The sequence below is a fragment of the Labrus bergylta genome, chromosome 3 (assembly GCF_963930695.1).
Source record: "Labrus bergylta chromosome 3, fLabBer1.1, whole genome shotgun sequence".
NCBI lineage: Eukaryota > Metazoa > Chordata > Actinopteri > Labriformes > Labridae > Labrus > Labrus bergylta.
In genome coordinates, this window is record NC_089197.1 from 11403584 (window position 1) to 11421288 (window position 17705).

A 17705-nucleotide genomic window follows, 5' to 3' on the forward strand; every position below is an offset into this window, starting at 1 on the left:
GAGAGAGCGAGAGAGAGGAAGCGAAAGGAAGAGAGAGAAAGAGAGGGAACGACACACGGGAAAGCAGCCACAGGTCGGACTCAAACCCCGGTCGCCCTCTCCGAGGACCACAGCCCCTGAACATGGGGCACGCAAACCAACCACTGGGCCGCTTGCACCCCCAAACACATAATTTGATCCCAGATATCAGAATTTGCCTCCTTTGTTGAAGCAGTCAGTGTTGACTTCTTTTAAGTGCCATGTACAACATAACTTTTGATTTTTCAGAATCCGGTTGTAAGCTGCACCAGATATCTGTTTAGACATTTAAGTCAAATCATTATTAGATGACTGCTGATAAGTTCCAGAATTTCATTACAATCCTGTTGTGCCCCTTTCACTCTCCACATGGATTGTTTTTCTGGGTGCATCCGATGCCAGCTGAAATGTTTGTGGATGATAATAGTTGGACTGCAAGCAGTACACGAAAAAACCTCCTTTACCAATCACAATCCACCTGGGAATATGTGCGCATGGATCAGCCTCGTATTCCGCCATCAACACGCCCACATTGAACAATCAACGGTCGAAGCAAACCACCTCATGAATGAAAATACAGAGGAATGAGCAGTCAGGTCAAAGGTTTCCAGTGGAGAGTCATATTGAATGAAAGGGCGGTTAGACAACATGTTTGTTGGTTTGTTGAGTGGCAGCATGTTGCTGCTGCAATAATGTAGTCCTCCTGCAGTGCCAAAACATCCACGCATGAGTTTCACCGCCCTGTTTATATGTTTACAGGACTCACACTGATTTCTTGATTATGACACAGGGTTAAGGTCAATGAGCAGTCTGCCTATCTCTAGGATCTTCTTAAACAGAAGTTTGATCGGCGACCACTGGCTTCAACTTGTTGGTTTAATCATGTCTGCACAACGACTGAATATGAGGATATGTCATGATGGTGTGATGGCTGTCCAGGCTCAGTATCCAGATGTTTCTCATTTACACAATAAATATATGCAGGAGGTGGAATGGTGCTGAGTGCGTAGAAGGCAGCATGCCTGAAGCAGTGTGTGGACTGTGGAAGGCTTGCGTGTGTTGAAACGTGTATTATGTTGATATCACCCGCAAACCAATGTGCAAACTGATGTACTAACAGTGCGCACTGAGGATTGCGTCTTTAAATGTGGAAGACGACACGCATTGTCCATTAAGTGCGTTTGCCTTAATGAATATCCAATATGGGGCCTTTCTACCCGAGTGTGCAAAATACTGGGAGGAGAAAAAGCAAACAAGTTAATTTAGAACAAGCCTAGAAAAATTGTGTTGATTGTGACGGTGTCTGTATTTTACACCTTCGAAAAGGAAGGTGCTAATCCAGGATCACAGTGTTACGCACGGGTAGCTGCTGTTACTGTAGCGAGGAGGAGACATAGGCACTCGTGCTGGGTATCTTTGGGTGTCTCACGATTCAATTCCATTTAAATTCTTGGGGTCACAATTAATTTCAGAATCGATTTTCGATTCAAAACGATTCTGGATTCAATGATCCATGGATTCAAAGTCTATTTATTATAGAATTAGTACATACTTCAGGATCACAGATGACTGGATGAATTTCTTGTTGCTCTATTTGGCATTCTAATGAGATAAAACGCTAGCCTTAGCACTTAGCAGGGAGTGACTGATTAGCCCAAAGAGCTAGCCTAAGATTTTTGGACGTTATGAATCAATTTTAAATCTTAGAAAAGAAGAATCTCGACTTTTATATAAAACAATTTACTTTCCCACCTCTATTAGGCACAATAAAAGAAGGTGTCGGCTACAGAACACATTTATTGACCACACTGACAGAAAAATAAATGGCATGCTTTTAAACAAAATAACATTCGATAATCCTTAAAGAAGAAAAACACCATGATTAGTCTATGGCTTATTTGTAGCAAAACAAAACTGAACATCCACAGCCACTGAATCCTAAAGAAGAATATTAACATTGACATTTATCAGAATCAGAATCAGAATCAGTCTTCCTCTTTACTTCTTAGGTCCAACAACCAGAACTGCTATTTTTCTGGTGAGGACATTCTGAAAAACAGCAAAAGCATCTGACCACAGGTTTGACTGTGCGTCCAAAGAGTTGGAATAATCACTTGATAATAAGGGAAACAGAATGGCAAGCATCCACATTTTACATTAGAGGCATCTCATTGCATCCTGAGGTGATGAAATATTAAATCTGTGGATTTATTCATTCAAAGGACTGTTTGTCTTCTACACGAGGCAGTGCAGAGGAGAAACAGCGGAAAACAGCAAAACACACAAAACCTCATGGAAGCTTTTTTCATAATCACACTGTTTTTTTTAGCCTTTCAGTATTACAAATTATTGTATGACTAACTGACTTATAGGGATGGAGATTACAGTTATTTTCAGATATTTTACAATCAGTGAACTACTTGTTTACTCTAAAGCATCTGGAAGTTGTGATAAAGGCCAATCACAATTTCCCAGAGCACAAATCAAAGTCTTGAAAATTGAGTCTTGATAGCTTGATATCAAAAAGACTTCGAATTTAATTTAAAAATAACAAAAAGTAGAACAGCTGTCCATTAAGGAAGTAAGAACCAGTCTGAAAAATTGAGGGATGTTTTTAGCAACTTATTCTGTTGTTGATTCAATGCAAATTTAAATTCAAAAATCAAGTTCGGAAAAACACTCCAAAATCAGCCAAAATGTAGCTAAATGTATCCAATATGGCTGACACAGGATCTTAGTGTCTATATGTAATCAATGTCAAACTGGTTTGCAGAGTATTGCTCATGTTATTGCTAGCACTACCAGCCTCCGGTCCCTTATGAGGTTAGCATCCAAATGCCTGCTGGTTACACATTGTTTTGTTAAAGTGGTTGAATGCCAGTTTAATCTCTATATGATGCTCACCGTTCACTGCTTGTTTACATCCAGGTAGTAGAGAACTATTGCAGTATGGCTGTAGCTACGGGAGCCTTACCCCTTGCTTGTGGCGGGAGGTTGCATTACAGTGTTGACAGCATTTCACCGGCATTGCAGGACAGAACTCATAAAAATAACAATAATCAGTTCAACTGACAAGTAACATGGCACTGACTAGAGAGGGAGCTGAATTTAGTTGTTTGGTTTGCCTATTACGCACATACCTAGAAATATCGACAAAGGTTTTATCAAATATTCTACAGGGGGCAGGTACACATCGGTGCCTTATTTTTGTCCAAGAATCAAACTTTTCTCTGTATTGTGTCTTTTTAATTGTCAGCATTAGTACTTCTAAGGGACCCTTAGGAGCTAAAAAAAATCAGACTAAAATCAGACAATTAATTTACAAGACAAACGAGAAAGAATTTTTTATTTTAATGTGAATGTTTAACATCCCATAACTGAATCCTCTTCATCCTATTATTGCAAAGTGGTGATCAGATTTCTATGATTAGAGTTTTCTTTCATTGATGAAATGCTCTAGACTGAATGAAGTGCTTTCTTTCTTAGTGGAATACTTAATTAGAAAAGTAAATGGATACAGCCCCTGTTGGTAAGAAATGTTTCACAGTTTGCATCTGTATGCTGTGACATGGTTTTTAAATCAGCATCACCTCGTTTTATTTAACAAAGTCATGAGCGAGGAAGTTGAAAACGACTTGCCTGATATAATAAATATTAATGTACCAAGTGGAGTAAGCCGTTGCTCTGGCTTAATGAAAACATCAGCGTCATGAAATTAAAATCTGTATGTAAATAAATGACTGATACGCAGCCGTGACTGGGACTGACTTAGAACTCAGCTGGCTCCCTTCCAAGATGACACCTAATTAAATATCAGCTTGAGATCATGACTGAGAGAAGGAGTATTTAAACAGTTGTGTTTACTGGGGATGTGTGAGGAGTGATGCACAGCGACTGCAGGAGGAGTATCAGGTGGTGCGGTTATGTAATCTTGACTCTTCAGGTGTTTCAGCAAAGTGAGACATACAGTATATTCCTCAAATAAAACTCTCAATTACTAATGTGAATAATTCCAGCCACTTAAAACAACCGATGCAGAAAACAAATGAGCAGAAATGTCAAGAAAAAGTAATGGAAATTGTGCAAATTGACAGAAATATGTAGTTAAATAGACTAAATGTCACTATATTGAATTAACCTGACGTCTGAGGTCCTCAGATTTAAAGTGTGTACAGAACTATCTTCAGTTTGATATCATAATCCTTCTCATGCTTTCTAATAATCATTTTGTAACCACCTGAGTGATTTATCCTCCCCCTTTGCCCTTATTAATCTGCAGGCAGAAGGCCACATTTATTTAATTTGAAGACCGGACATTTCCTCTTTTTAATGTCAGAACTACACACAAGTTAGCTCTACAGCGAGCCATGGCCTATCACCTGTTTTCTCTCAGCTGGTTACATGAACTGATAAAAGTGCCAAATCGATCCTAAAAGGATCAGTTAGAATTTACTTAACAGCATTTCAAACAAGTTTTTTTCCTCCCATAGATCCTTAAATGTGCTTTTTCATCAATTTTACCCGTCGCGGTTTGGATGTTATTCCTATGAAATACTCTTTTTTACTCTTGCTTCTCTGTTTATTTAGATATTTATTTCTCCCCCCTGTTTTTTTATTTCTTTATTTTTTCGCTGATCCTGCTCTTATCGATTGGCTGCACTCTGTTGCCGCTGAGAGAGATGGGTAGGTGGTGCGTGGGCGTTTTATGATCCGTCCTCATCCTCTTTCCATCCTGTAAAGTGCTTAACGACAATCAATCTTAACTCCCCTCCTTAGGAGATAACGTCGACTATGAGGTTGGTATTGATTTGTGAAGAGGCCTCCAGGTGGTCTTTAGTCATTCCACAAACCTCACCTACCGGCCGACGGAGAGAAATACTGATCAAGAAGGGTTAGAGTTACCCAGGAGACGCAACCTCTATTAATCAAATTAGTTGGCTGGTGAATGGAGCAGTTAGATTAGTTGGTTACACGATGAATCGCGCCGCCCGTTTGATTGTCACATAGATTTATGTTGCAGCCGCCGTTTGTAGCTGAGTATATCCTTCTTCTGACATCTGAACCAGGCTCCTGCTGCAGGATTATGGCACAAAAGACTGTAACATCAGATCCCATGTATTGATTAATGCAACCACCTGATCATATATGTCACCCATCAACCATTTTATAGGATTTCAAAGGAGAGAAAAACGCTCTTGTAAAGGAGACAATTTTATCGGGAAAGCGCGCTAGATGTATTCCTTTTTCCCTAAACATTGATTTTACAAATGTGTCTGGCATTCAGGATGATTTTTGCTGAAAGATATGATTCTGAATTCGACACATGGGTGAGTGATCGATGTTGCAGGAGACTGGCTCTGGGTTGTTAGAGGCAATCCTACAAATGGAAGGTCACTGCTTTGGGTGCTTTACGACACCCAGTGTCCATTCTGATTAAGAAAGACATTGAACTGCCACCGCAGGAGCACCGGCAGTATCTTAACCTACGGCTCCGCCCTTACTGTGACAAATACACATGGGCCTTTGACTCTAATGACTCTGGAAGGAAATTTCCTCCTTGTGAATGATACTGGATATTGGACTTCTCCAACCAGTGAAGGCATAATAATAAAACCTACCAGACTGATATATGTACACATATATCGTATCACGTATCTGAAATCCAGTACCTATCAAATCATTTGAAGTATAACTAAACCGCTTTCCGTTATCATTTCTAATACCTTTAACCATTGAGAGCATTCCTTGCTGTAAAAATGTTTTATACATCAGGCTTGGGAGTGCACTCTGTAGATTAAATATGACAGCGAGCATGTAATGAGCTCGTTTAGTGGTTTTTCGCTGCCTGTGTGAGCTGAGCACACAGGGAAGCATCATAACTCAGCGGGATCTGCTTTGCTTTATCGTGACACGCTGCAGCGTTTATGTCAAAATAACAGGACACACTAAATTTACCTTAACTGCTGTCCCTGTGCACTCCTCACTGCCTAAAGCATTTGCATTAATCACCATCTCCATGCATTGAGCCCTGCTTGAGGCTCATATGGCGTGGTAAAACTGTCGAGGAAGCTACATGATAGAAGCACCTCAGCACATTTTTAGAAGCCTTCCTCCGTCTTCATGTTTATGCTAATGAAGCTCATTATGATGCTTTACAGAAATGTAGGCCTGCGCAGGAAGTCACAAGACCAGGAGTTGGTTTGCTCTTTTTGGAGGTCATTCAAATCGAGTTGGGACCCGGTGTAATTAATCAAAATAATGTATTCTGTAGAAACAAGGCCCATTGAACAGCAGCGTTCAACAAAGAGGAGAGAGTATTTGACTCTATGCCAACATTTTCATATTGGCATGGAAGGGGAAACAGATTTAAATAAGTCTTTATAGTTTATCTGCAGCCATAACAATCTGGAAGGCCCTTGATATTATTTTATCCTCACTTTTTTTTATTCTTTATGGTGCTTTCTCTTCACAATGGGTCAAAAACATCACAAGATTTCCCATAATGGCCTTTGGCTTCATGTAGAAACTCAACAGGCAGACTTAAAAGTTAGATATTGCCACATTTAAAGTGAATATAAAAGTCAGCGATAATGGTTTGCCTCTGGATCATCACTTCCTTTACTACATCCTGAATTACCAATATTGGCATAGATGTGGGAGCAGCCTTGACTTATTCTTTGTTTCTCTGGACTTTACATTTGGTTTAAAAACTTATTTAAAGGGCTTCATGGTTCAATGTTTTTTTTACACATACACAAAACTCCCTAAATTGTCAGGGTGAGCTGCATGTGTGAATGCAGACGGCTAAATGTATCTCCCTGGCTTATTCCCGCTATCCCTGTAGTAATATTTTCTTGTGAAGTCGAGGTTAGCAGCAGGATATATTCAGGAAAACTAACCAGGAGCAAAAGGGATTCTGTGGTCAGCACTTGGTGTGTCATATTTTCCTGGGAGCTCCTGAGCTCTCTTTTCTCCAAGGTTTCTCTGGATCGTTGGTGGGGACGACCTGCTGCTATGGACCCCCACCCCCCTCTGTTTGTATCCTTCTTTCTGCATCTCCTTCTATCCCATTCTTCAAGCCCAGCACAGTTTCAGCAGATGGCTGTTCATCATGAGTCTAGTTTTGCCCAAGCCTCTTAAAAGGAGTTTTTTCTTGCCACTGTAACTTTGCTAAATGTTGCTCAGTGCTCATGATGGATTAATGTTGGGTCTTTCTAGATAATAGAACAATGATTAAGGTCTTTTACCTGCTTTTTGTAAAGTGTCTTGAGATAACATTTCTTATAAATTGGTGCTGTACAAATAAAGATTGATTGACTGATTGATGGTTTCGCAGATACGCTTCTTACTCTTTTCTGCTTGGCATTATATTATTTTTCACTCATTTGTTGACACTGTGACTATTTCAAACAACAGGTGGCGTTGACATAAAAGCTAAATTTGTATAATAGATTCGGACTCTGACGTTTCTTTTGCCATTTGGATGTCCACGTCTGATGTCCGGCATCCTGAACGTCCAACTAGGAAAGTCTCCCACTGTGAGCTGTACAGGCTAAATAAAGAGGCAACGCAAGAAGATTTCAGGGGCAGTCGGTCCTGAAATTTTCTAAAAAAATGTACAAGAGTGCATGTTTGAAAGGAGTTAAGAGAAGTTCTTCTTAATCCTCACTTTTTGTTCATTGTAGAGCTTAATTTCAGAATAATTTGCATCAAAGTTTCCATTGTTAGTAAAGTACTCACATGGAAGGCCAAAGAGTCCAATATTTCTAAATGTATAACCAAAGTGGAAGTTAATGGTTAAATATTTTCCTCTGAATCATGCCTCGCTGTCAATATCATTAATTCACAGAGCATAGGTACTGTGAGAAGAGTTTTGACTTAAGCTGTCAAGGCTTGATGTACAGATATATTCTTATTCAGGTTGGCCCCTTATCTTCACTTCAATTTCATTCAATGCATAAAAGAAATGATCAGCTGGAATAAGGCTTTTGAAGCCAAGCATAGGAAGGTCAAAAAGTCAATATGGAAGCTGTGCCCCACGTTAATGGCAAAGCATGTAAAGAGATGATTCTCTCTGACCTACATACAGATTACTCTGGAGCCTTTGTAAGAAAGGAAAAAATATTCAAGATATGCTCATCATGCTCATGTGAACTGCACACGTACTCCAGATAGTCTGATTGTGACACTAGTGAAACACTGAAGTAGTAATTAGAAACCTTTCACATTTACATCAGAGCTGAAACATTTACAGCCATTGCAGCCATTTCGCCATTTGAGTTTTTTTTTTTTTTTTCTCTTTAATCCACAAAGGGGCTTTAGTGTAATATGCATATGCAGAAATGCCACTTCAATTATCTGGAACTGCAGTAATGAGAGGAAACACGGTCCATTAAAGTTCATCTTCCTACGCAGCTTACTGTGATCACTGAGTACTAACAACAAACAATGAAGTAAAAAAAAAAACAACAACTCTGAAATAGAAAAGAACAGAAAAAAGCCTTGGTGGTGTCTCTTGGGGAGTGTTGATTGAGTCACACGCACAAAAATAACAAATTACTTTTACGGTAGTATACAGCTCCCTGCCCTCCTGAAGACTCTGCATCCATATATAGAGAGGTGACATGAATAAATGAGCGAAGAATACAGAATTGAAACGCTTCTGTAAAGGCAATGTGGGGACATTGACTGTCACCCAATTTCAACCCATGAGCACCTTTGGGAAATTTTCCAACCACTTTCACACTCTCAGACAGACACCACCAGTTATTTTTAATGCTGAATGAAAGCTTCAAACTCCAAGGTGACAAGACAACCGTGTTCTACAAAAGGGGAATAACTGCCGCGGTAAGTCAGCGTTGTTCGCTCCCACTCGATTCAATGCTCCTGTTTCCACCGAATGCGCTTTAGTTGGTCTCCTGATCCTGCCAGTATAGCGCCACTCCGCTCTGCTCTGTTTCAAATATGCGCCGAGTCCTTTTTCCGCTAAGCTCGCTGCAAGCACGCGTCAAGCCCGAGAAGAACAGACAGGAAAACAGACACAGAAACGCAATTTCAAAATAAAACACAATGTACTGACTCCCAATGGTATATCCCATCTCTTTATTTAACATTACATCCAAACAGGCATCAAACGAACAACAAAGCGACCAACGATAGACAAACCTGTTGTTTGCACGTTGTTCTCTTTATTCCCGTGTGATCTTGTAGTTCTCCGGTGATCTTGTGAAATCGTGTGTACAGATGATCATGGCTGTGCTCAGTCGCCAGAAACAGACCTAATGGGGCATGGCGTGCGTCAATGGAACAGAGCAACAGAACGCAGCACGTCCGGACTATGTGAAATTTGGCAGTTAGACGGTGTTATTTTGTGTGACCCTCTGATGAAATGAAAGTAAGACAAATAGAAATTATGAGGCTTTAGAAAGCTGCAGAATTAAGAGAACATTCTGTATTTTTCTGCAGTTCATTTCAGGTTAGCATCCCAGCAGTTTTGATCAAAACTGAAAAAGAAATGTAACCAAATAAATTGTACAACTACTAGTAATGTTAAAAAAAAGCCCAGTTCAGGTCGGAACAGATTTATTTCACAGCAGCCTTGAGGGACTACCCGACCATTAAACTATCAAACTGGAAGACTGACCAAAATGCATGATATGCAGAAAGTCATCCAACCATCCAAGAGCCAAATTGTTGTTCATTCAGGCAATTAAGCAGACACCATGACTCCTCTCTTCGTACTGCATGTCATTCTGGCAGAAAATTTGCCCCATTCTTTGAATTAATCAGTGGGGACCAATTTGGGACTAATCTGTACAGACACACTCCCATCCACCTATCTTTTTGATTAACAGTGTTTTACTCCTATAGAGGTACAGACACTTAACATCAATGTGCACTAAAAACCTGCTGGTTTCTTATTGTTGCTTAGACCTAAGAGTATTCTTGTTGTTTTCCTATTATAAGAACTTCATTTAATACCATTAATAAATCAAAATTTAGCAAGTCTAACGTCCTGGTGTAATAGGTCCCAGCTCAGTCTCTTGGACACATTGATAGGTGAACACAAGGATTGAACGTCTCTATTGGGGCGGCTGTGGCTCAGTTGGTTTAGTTTGTCATCTCTCAACCGGAAGGTTGAGGGTTCGATCCCCAGCTCCTGCAACAACATGCCCATTGTGTCCTTGGGCAAGACACTAAATACATAATTGCTCCTGCTGCAGCTTATAAATGTGTATGAATGGGATTAGTTACTTCTGGTGTGAATGGGTTTGAACGAGTAGGTGTGACTGTGGTGTAATAGCGCTTTGAGGAGTCAGAAGACAAGAAAAGCACTACACAAGCTCAAGTCCATTTACCATTTAATGTAGTGATAGTCAGGAAATTAAATGCTAATAACAAAATATACAGACAGTACCAAACATGTCTCCTGGATTATGAGTGGTAATAAAAGATAATATTTTCACTTGGGTCTATAATACATCATTTGAGGAAAAGCTTAGTATTCTTTTATTGCTTTAATCTGTACCACTGCAATGCCTTCAATGGGAACATTTGTCCTTCACACTAATTCATCGCTTATGTAAAACCCGGAACATAAATTGCACCAGTATATAATCGTCTTTTTTTGTGGGTCTCACAGCGGGTAAACTCTTTTCCTGCGTGCCAATTTCCATTGCGTTCAGCAAATAAGTCCACCACGTGAAGTTTCTATGCAGCTGCGTGCCCTTCCTAGTACTATCTGTTTTCACCATGGGGAGTTGGTAGCTGAGCTCTCAGCCTACTGTAATGTTGATAGTCGAGAATCACAGCCTGCAACTAATTTGCCTAGAGTCGCGCTGTCCACCGCCAATGGTCACTTGTTGTCTTCGAGTGAGTAGTCTCTTCCATAATTAGCACGCCACCAGGTTTATGTACTTAACAATATACCACTGTTTTCTTTAAATGCATGACTATGACATTATGAGAAGAAAGGCTGTTAAATAATGGTGCAACCAGCCTTGTCCGCGTTATGTATCCTAGCATGTTTTGCTAAACTAAGCAGCTGCTTGCTATTCATTATGAAGGGTGGCAATTTTTCAATCACGCCAGGGGGCTTGTACTGCGTGATGGTGGCAGCTGCATATGAGGTCATGACGCTGCATGTCTCCACATTTTATACTAGTATGTTGAAAGCTCTGGTATAGAGGACACGGTCCATTTTTTAGATTAAGAAATGTGATATTAAAAGTGCATTTTGCTCACCAGATTTGAGAGAAATCTTTTATAACACAGTCCTATAATGTGCAAAAATCAAATACTGATCGAAGCATTAATGCTGAAGGTTTCAAATGAAGGACTTTAAAACTTCACTACTGAGGATTTCATATTGCTTTATGGCCACTTTGATTAAAGTACTTCATATAAATACTATAGTTTTATTCCATATCAGCCCTCCCTAACATTTATGACCAGACTGCTCTACCCCTGCGTTACAGCCGCTCTCATCGGACAAGAATGAGGGGACTTTATGCCCTACGTTTATAATTATTTATTAGAATTATATGACCACAATCTTACCACAAAAAGGTGCCCAAATTCAAGCAATCTTTCAAGGTAAATGGAGAAGGATTATAATCTCTCATAGTAAATTATGTCACACGATCTCATCATACTTTGGAGAGCAAGCCCACAGCGCACTTCAGAGAGGAGTGGGCCTTCCCAGCCTGTTGAGATACAGGTACCGTGCTCCTCTAGATGCTCATAGCGCAGTCCCTCAGCCTGTCTTTAATGGTATTTAGGCCAAACGTGACAGGAATACTTCCCTCTTCAAAGTCATGCAGTCAGTTGCACAGATAGTCTCCCGTTCATCGACTGCTGTGATGGGGATGCAAAGGAGTCAAGCGCACTCAGCCTTTGCTCTCTGCGTGGGCTTCATCTTCTGGATATCTGTCTCTTTGGGGGCGGCCATTTTAATATTCAAACCAAGCAGAGAGAACAAGTGCAGAGGGACAGCGGCCATTTGAATAATTGAAGAGGCTCTGTCGTGCTAGGGGATCCTCTCTCTCTTCTATCTATCTATCTATCTCTCTCTCCACCGTATTTTCTCTTCCATCTTTTCTTCCCCAGCACGGCTTCTTGAAGTTTGTCCCAGAAAGCAGTCTGGGACATGTGCTACCACAGCAGTAGATCCAACCATCCCAATAGGCTGATGGGAATCCATTTTGACAGAAAAGTGGCGACAGACCAAAATGACAGATAAAAAGAATCAACTGAAGCCATCTCTGCCCATAATTTGTTAAACACTTTTAATATAGCTTTCCCCATGTGTGTCCTTCAATTTGTCTCACATGCTTTTGAGCCAAGATGTCTGAATAAGTCAGTGAAGAAGAACCTTTCCCTCCAACATCTGAATGGAGCACAAAGCAGCGCAGACTTTTCAATATTCTCACTCATATTTACCACGTCTCAAGCCTTTCAGCGGAGAATAGAAAAAGTTATGATAGATATTGTGTTTTTTGTCAATCATGAAAAAAGCCTTTGACAAAAAAAAAAAAAAAAAAATGCTTCAGAGCTAAAATTCATCCGCCTGCATTTGCATTTAGAAGACCAAAGTACAGAATGAGAAATCTGGACATTTGTTGATCATTTGAACTGTTTTCTGCTCATTCGTCTCATTGAATAAAGTCGACATCCATCCATCCATCACACTGCTTTCAAATGACTGTAAATTCAGGAATATTAGTCACACCAGTGTATAAGACTCAGCCTGTCTCTTGGAGTCACCCAGAGGGAAAAAGGGTTTAAACTGGGTTCCTGCGTGAGGATTTCCATTGCGTTCAGCAAACGTGATGTTTCTGTTCAGCTGTGTCTAGTACCATCTGTTTTTTTAAGCCATGAGGCATTTGCATTCCTGCTAGCTACCCATGCGGTATATGAGCTCTCAGCCTACACTGCAACACTGATAGTTGTTGGACCCACAGCCCACACCGATTTACAGCGAGTTGCAGGATCCTGGGAAGACCGGTTTTGTGTCACTTCTAAATGTTTCAGTATGAAACAGTACACTTTGCTCCTCTTATTTCCATTTCCATCTTTATTAAAAATGAAACAATCTTCAGTAAAAGGTAAAGGGGTGATAATGGATTTGAACTGTCTAAAAATGTAAATTCTGGTTGGGGTTCTTTTTTCAAAATGTGGCGCCACAAGCATGGACTGCATTGCTATGGATATATTGTGCAGTGAAGCAATTGAGTGTGGGCACATTTTGGTATATTGGTTGCACGGGTATGTAGGACGCAGCCCACTTTTGGATGAAAAAAAAAAAGGTATTAGAAGTGCATCTTTAGTCACTCGATTTTTACGGTCATCTCGTCAAAAATGTTACATGAATGCACAAAGATTCAGTCCATCATACAAGCTTCAAGCTAGCATATTTGATGGAAAAAGTAAAGAAATAAAAGCCTGGTCCAAACCATTTCCAACTTTGCCTCTTGCATTGAAAAAGACGTAATGGAAGCTGTCAAGCTGTCAAAAATCTTTTACCACCCAGAAGTCATTTGTGGGCTGAAAATCTTTGGCAGTGACACTGAGTATTGCTGTTGTATGGCTTCAAATGGGGCTAAATAAGACATACAGTATATTTATATTGTCCTTGTATGACAAACATTGTAATGAGGGAGTGCTTTGTTGAAGCAGCATGCGGTTGACGTTGATTTGATGGTGCAGATCTGCTGAGGCTTCCGTTTACAGCAACGCAGGCTGTGTATCCCCTCCCCTTGTTCTGTGCGCTTTTATTTTTAATTTTCCTGCTCAGGAGATGTCGAGGAATTAAAATTCATATTTCATCAAAGCGTGAAAAAAATGCTGATTACAGGAAATACATCAAATGCATCTGTAGTGTTTGTAGGAGAGACTGTGAAAGTCTTTTTTTCTGTTATGTAACTGTTATCTCATTAATATAAGTGCAGAGTATGAAAAATCTTCATGCAGTAAAGTCCAATTAGGCCTCAGTGTATGTAATGTGAAACCTACAGAGGTTCTGCTCTGTACACCTGGAACAGACTCCATCCAAGGCGATGAAAACTCACTCAGATGAGATTTCCACTGATTTAGCCTCTGAAAGCAGGATTATATTTAATCTATGTGAAATTGGCTTGTGTTTTGACAAGATACCCTTTTAGTTATGCATGAGAGGAAGAGAGTTCTGACTTTCACAGATGTGTGGAAAAGCACGATAATGTTCTTTGAGAATGTGGGGAATTTTCCAGTTCAAGGCACTAAAACTTGAATTTAATCGGATGAAAAGAGAGGATTTTAAAAAATGAAAAAATAAATTGTTGTCCATGAAATCAGGACATTTTGACCAACTTTGTTCGTCACTGCAGACCTGCTCACATATAATACGTCTTTCTCTCTATATTGATGATTTTTGTTTGGAGGACTCTCAATAGAGAGTTTTAACAAAACACACTCAAGGGCAGCTGAGCTTTAGTGGAGACTTGGATTCAGACAGAAATCAAATTTCTAAGGTCTCTACAATAAACCTCCCACACACACTTTTCATCACAGCTGTACATAAAACTCGGATTTTTAGAAATAAAGTCCATTGCATATCAAAAACCTTTGTCTTTCATAAAGTTTTATATGCAGCTGAAAAGAAAACACTAGTGTAGGAGGATTATTAAAGTGCTCAACAGTGTGCTTCTGGAAGTAAACAATCCCATTCATTTTCTCCATAATGGATTTCATTATTAGCCACAATGTCATAACCATCCAAGGTAGACTTACCACCAGCAACCTGAGCATGAAATGAAGGTATATGCTCCTGTAGAAGACACACGTTTGTATGATATCAACCTTGTTTTTTTTTTTAAACATGGATTATTCACATTCTTGGGGAAAAGAACTACTACCAACAATCCATAGTCTCACAGCAACCTCTCTGATTGGCTGAGCCCGATGTTACCATGGAAATGTTTACATGCCCCGGGAACTTCGGCTGTTGGCTGCTACAACTGGAGTTTCCAGAAATTCAACACACTATACATACACAAACTACATTGAATTATAATTGCAATGGATTGTGGGATGTGAAGTTCATTCCTTGGATAATTATGTACCCAGTCTTGTTGCCTTTTTCCAAATGTGTTTTTGAGCTGAATCAAATGTTTTATAGTCACGCGTATACAGGTGGCTGGGTGGCTTGGCTCCAGGATTTAAATTATTGGTATAACAATTTTTCTAAAATGTCGATGGAGGATTTGAATGGGGAAATTTATATCTGGAACCAAAGCAGCCAAAAAAAAGGGCAGTCACTGTTTATCTCTATACAGATAACATCATGTCTTTGAATGGGAGTATTGTATTAATAGATAACAAACTGAGAGGGAAAAACTGGTTACAGTAAGATGTTGAGATCTTTAACTGTACAGTATTTTGATTAATTGATGAGTCGTTCAAAAGAAAATTTAATCTGCAGTTGAATTTTGAAAACCCATTAATCACTGAAGTCAGTTCAGCAATGCAAGCTGTGCAGTTGAAGGGATGTAAATATCAGTCTGTTGGTCTGCTACTTGGTTTGAACTGGAGTAACAGATTGTAAAGATCTAAACGCCTACATTACAAGGACTGTTTGCCATGTTTCAAATGGACGTCCAATCAAGGTTGATGGTAGAAAATTGAAGCAAAAAATTCCTTGGTGTGTTCAGAAACCAGAATACATTGTGTGCTAACAGCTTCTGCCTTGCTCCTCTGCCTTTCTTCTTTTTCTGCTCTGGCTGGCATGAGTTTAGTTGAAAACCTAAACGGCCAAAAAGGGTAAATATTTCCGTCTTTAAAGAGCAACCTCTGTACCAATATTTGGACACTTTATTGTTTTTTCTGCTGTTTCTAGCTTGGTTTTGGCTATAAGTCACAAATCTTGGTAGCTTATTTGCATTATAAGTGTAGGCAGAGGAGAAAGCTTTTAAAAAACTCCTTCAATTGTTTTAGGCCAAAAACTACCTCAAACAACCGGGCTGCTGCCAAAACAAACAACAGAAATCGCAGCTGCGCCAAGCTGCTTTCTTGAAACACAAAGAATATTGATTACTGTAGGCTTTTTCACCAAGACTCAGTTGAATAGAACTGCCAAATGTCTCTGAAATTCTCAGGCCTGGTGGGTTTCATAGTACCACCAGAAGATTTGATGTTTGTGGTTTTGAGGGAAATGTCCCAGCAACTTGCAATGCAATTTGGTAAAGACATCGCTGGTTTTAAAGAAATGTGTTGGTCCTCCTTGACTCATGTTGCACCAACAGCACATCAAAATTCCAGGTAATTTCAATAATTTCCATTTTTCGGTTATCTAAAGCCGGGGGTGTACACTGTATGATTTAACGCAGATTAAGACCTGATCATCGTACGACTGATTTTGAAATGGGGGGTCGAATTTTGGCCTGATCACGCCTCGTTAGTCGTACAGTGTACATTTGAGACATGAGGGCTGATCATGGAACGATCAGCTGCTTCCGACAGGTGTGATAACTTTCTGGCATGACTGATATTTGGAGGTCGTACGACTGCGCACACTTGCACTTGCATTGTGCCTGCACAAACGGACAGACAATGTCTGAAAACACTATCGCAACAGCAGGCGTGCCTGTTTAACCTGTTTTCACCCTCTGGGTGAGCAATTTAGGCTTTTTTACAATGACCATTGAAGCCTTGGAAAACTGTTATGTTACTCGAGTTATGATCTCTCTTAAAAAGTGCCAGAAATGTTACTGGTAAATTATTTGCATTTCGGTTTGCTGGTTTTCCATATCTACTTTTATATTCTCCGCTGGCCAGACTGAACTAATATTTTGATAAAAATCATCTCGAGCTTTGGGGAATTCTGATATTGAGCTCTAGTTTCTGATATTTTACGTCAAAAGGGATTAATTAAAAATATATTGAGAGCAGTTGTGGGTTAAAGATGGTGGTGGTTGGAAGCATTATTTTAAACATAATCCCTAAAATATTCCATACATATAAAAGGCATTGATATCTGGTAACTGTCATGGCTATATTATTATGTTTCAGATCATTCTCATTCATCACATTAATTCAGTGACCCTCCTGCTCAGCATGGTAACATCTGTGTTCATTGTTTTACGTTTCCCTAATAACAGACCCAGGTGTTTCCTATCACACTTCTGCAGATTATCTGTAATCACTCGCTCTGGGTACTTCACAGGCTCTCACACTGCTCCCATTAGATGTTTTATACAATCAAAACATGTAATGCATTACCATTATGACTGATTTATATTCATCTTTGGTCCCTCTTATTCTCTGTCTGTCTTTCTCCATCTCATAAAGCAGCATGACCCTGGTGACCAGGAGCCACTCTGTCACAAAACCCACTTTGCTCCATTATGTCATCCAATGAGACGCGCTGTTGGTCTCAGATTAAAAGAATGCACACTCACTTGTCTATCTGCAGGTCTCAAAGTCACCACTCCTCCTGTCTTATCTTTAAAAAAAAAAGGCATTTTGATGAACAGGCTTTTGTCTAAACATCTTTTAGTATGATTTATTTTACATTTTAGCAAACTCTGAATTTTCTATTTGTACTGTCCATGTGTTTGAGTTTTACCCGCCTACCTCACATTTTACCCATCAATTATTTTATTGTTTTCCTTTATTATTGTAATTTTATTGAAAGCACTTTGTTGTCTTTT